Raw genomic sequence first — 3563 nt, 5'->3', positions numbered from 1 at the left:
AAAATAAAATAAATAAAATAATCATGAAAATAATAATTACAACAGCTCTATTAAAACATTTATTGTAACATTTACACCTAGTTTAGACTAGGATCTATAATATTTTCTAATGTTTTAAAAGAAGTCTCTTCTGCTCAGCAAGGCTGCATTTATTTGTAAGGCAAAAACACATGCCTGATTCAAGAAGGGGGTCTAAAAAATGCTAAATGCTAAATACTAACTTATTAATTTTAAGTTAAGTTGTGTTTTATTGGTATAATCTATTTAATTTATGCAAAGGTGAAAAAATGGGCAAAATGGGGGAAAAAACGTGAAAAACCGTGTTCGGTATTCGGCCTTCGGCCCAGTATTTCATTTTGTTCGGCTTCGGCCAAGAATTTTCATTTCGGTGCATCCCTAAATAATTAATTATAAAATAATTAAAATAATATCTAATTATTAAAATGATAGACAGATGATCAGATAGACAGACAGATAGATGTTTAAATATCTGCCATCATATTAAGAATTTAAGTGCATTGTTAATCAAGCTAAATATTGAATAAAGAAAATGCACCAGGTTGTTGGCTATAATAAATTGGCTATAAAAAATATATCAAATAGAAATCTGGTTAGAATGTCTGCTAAACAGGTGTGGATATCCAAACGTCCAATGGAGACTCGACTTCAATGCGGCACTAGACTTGTCAAGATCGTTGTTGAAAAAATAAAAATAAATAAATAACACCACTGAGAACAACTGTTTCTCCACTAAACAAACAGACTGAGAGGACAAGAATAATGGAGAGAAGCAGAAAAACACAATGGGCAGACAAGCGAATACAAAGTTACACAGTAACAGAGGAGGAGGGCTGAATTGCCCTGGTCCCTTCAGTACCATGATTCACTGCAAATGAGATGTCACCATGGCAGTCATAACGGGCTCTCGCCACTCCCTGCAGCGTAATTGAATTCCGCACTCGTATAAACTAGATGCTCGGCCCAGCCGCTGTTCTGATTGTTATTAATGCTGGTGTTTATGGGGGGAAGCCTCCAATGACCTATCACACCATCCGCAGAGCCCTGGAGGGCCCTATCATATACCTCTCACAACAAACATGAGCACATCACGAGCAGCGCAATCATTCAGACTGACACAACAAATTGCAAAATGAAATGCATTTAAATATGGTGTGGGAATTTTTAATTTCAAATAGGAGTTTACGTCAACCTGAAGGCAACAAGTAAAGGAGACATGCAGTCTAACAATCTCATAGTCTTAAACTGGCATAAAACATATGTACACACATACACTCACACCGATACAAATCTTTCAGACAGCTGCTTGACACCAGTGTGTTCCCAGTAGCGTTCCGGTCTCTTTTCCCCAAGGCGATGCAGTGTGGTCTGATTCCCCCAAGATTCATCCCCACTGGTACTCTGTGCTCATGACATTTTTAAACTACTGGTCTTTGGGAACAAAAAGAAATCCTAAAAAAGAAATAAAATAGGACCAAGCTCTTCAAAAAAACCTGTTCACAATTTTGAGCTCTGGTTCTATCAGTCATTGATGAGAGATGCTCCACTCCTGCGCAGGTTTAACCTCACAGGTTTTGTAGTCCGAGCACGAGTGATCCAATCAGGCGGCTGATATGAGATCAGCTCTCGGCTATGAATGCAATACAGAAGACACGGTCAAACCAAAAGGAATTTCAAATCTAAGGTCAAGTGTAAAATTGAAGAGAGATCATGTATAGTCTGGGGAAAGCACAGATCTCAAGCCAGCCATCAGTTGTGTGCAATTAAACTTTAAGAGCTGAGCAGAGGCTGAGAGCGGAACGGAGGTGTTCAACCTGGTTACTTTAACAACTGGCCAAGGGCTGATTGCGGCCCCTCGTAAAGCCAGAGAGATTTAGCCTCACCATAGGAGCCATGAAGATCATTAGTCCCCAGAGAAAGCAGTCATCCATCTGAATAACCTCACACTGGACATGAACAGACATGTCTATGAAGATATTATATTTACCATCCTATAATGGTTCATGAGGATGAATGAAGGTGTCAGTGTCTGCGTTTCAACGCACAGTATCAAATTTACCTTTGTGTGTCTGTGTCATCTGTTTCACTACTAAAGGTGTTGTATCAGGAAAAACAAAATTTTTTCTTGCTCTGTTGGAATAAGAGTTTGATTAATAATACAGATATACGCTAACATTCGCAACACAAAGCTCTATCACCAGTCCATCCAGACCATGAAATTAAGCAGCAAAAACAAGTAGTTCTTACACTAATTATGCTAACCCAACTTATGTAATCAAATGCCTTAAAGGCATGTTAAAAGTTTAAGCAAACCCAGAGTTGTGACCATTATTCCGATTTCACTCGGTAAACTTTAGCTGTGGGCACGATTCGCTTGCACAAGTGTTTTTGTATTTTATGTAATTATTATAAGAACGGATTGGAGCACTATATTATTGTTTTATGCAAAGGTGCTTTGTCAATGGTAGCGCTCACTAACTTGCTTAAGGACTCCTCTCTGTGCCAATCGCAGCAGGCTTGAAGGGGACTCCAACACAATATTAGGACACTTTAAAATACCATATGACCTGCTCTTTAAAATGCGTTAAAACCTTGAATGTGTTATTTCTTTAACCACACATCAAATTAACATTTTCTGTCAGGACTCTCTGTAAAAGATGATTGACAATTAGCATACAGTTTGGACTGGCAGTATGGTTCTCTTCTGGGCAAGAACTCCCTGCGCATCCATGCAGCCTAGCATAGATAAGAACAGGGAGAGCAGCGCTAACCCCCCAAAACAAAACCATATGCTGATATCCCCCAACACAAACTGACAGCTAAAATCTCAATGCCTTAAGCAACAAGAATGTTGCCTTTACCCAAAGATGACCTAACCGAGTATGATGCCAATACCTGAAAAGCTTACGCAACATGCTCTCAATAACAACCAGATAGCCTTTAAGCATGTTTCCAACAAAAAACAGAAGCCTTAAAGGTGACATATTATGCCCCTTTTTACAAGATGTAAAATAAGTCTCTGAAGTCCCCAGTGTGAAGTTTTAGCTCAAAATACCTTACAGATCATTTTTTATATCTTGTTAAAACTGCCACTTTTAGGGTATGAGCCAAAACGCGCCGTTTTCGTCTTTCCCTTTAAATGCAAATGAGCTGGTGCTCCCGGAGAAGAGGGCGGAGCTTCAAGAGCTCAAGCTCCGGCAATACCGGTATTATCCTTTGCAAATAAACACTCCACTATTAGTACAAGCCTGTTATCTTTACGGAAAACGCACTCGGTTTAAAAGCAGTCATCTGATTGTACTGTGCATAAAAAAAATGCACTTTATGAATTACACAGACGGGAGCACGGCGCGATAAAAATAACTCATGGTGCCATACAAACTTTATAAGCCCCACTTGTGATTATGAGCTCGACTAATTCCAGCGGTCGACTTCACATTGCTTTCATATGCAATTTTAACTCCTACATTCCTATTTACGATCATTCTGGTAGCACGTGAAGGCAGCATCAGTGAAAACAGACAGACAATGGTAGCTTTAGCAAC

The 3563-nt window shown here is 39.2% G+C and overlaps 1 protein-coding gene across 3 annotated transcripts in view; it reads right to left on the bottom strand.

Moving 5' to 3' along the window:
* The window catches only part of LOC107710329 (ephrin type-A receptor 7-like), a 118298-nt gene that overhangs the window by 89356 nt on the left and 25379 nt on the right, over positions 1-3563 (bottom strand). The window lies entirely within an intron of this gene.

This window comes from Sinocyclocheilus rhinocerous, unplaced genomic scaffold, assembly GCF_001515625.1.
Source record: "Sinocyclocheilus rhinocerous isolate Xijiao unplaced genomic scaffold, SAMN03320098_v1.1 scaffold897, whole genome shotgun sequence".
Taxonomy (NCBI): Eukaryota; Metazoa; Chordata; class Actinopteri; order Cypriniformes; family Cyprinidae; genus Sinocyclocheilus; species Sinocyclocheilus rhinocerous.
This window is presented reverse-complemented; position numbering and strand designations above follow the sequence as displayed.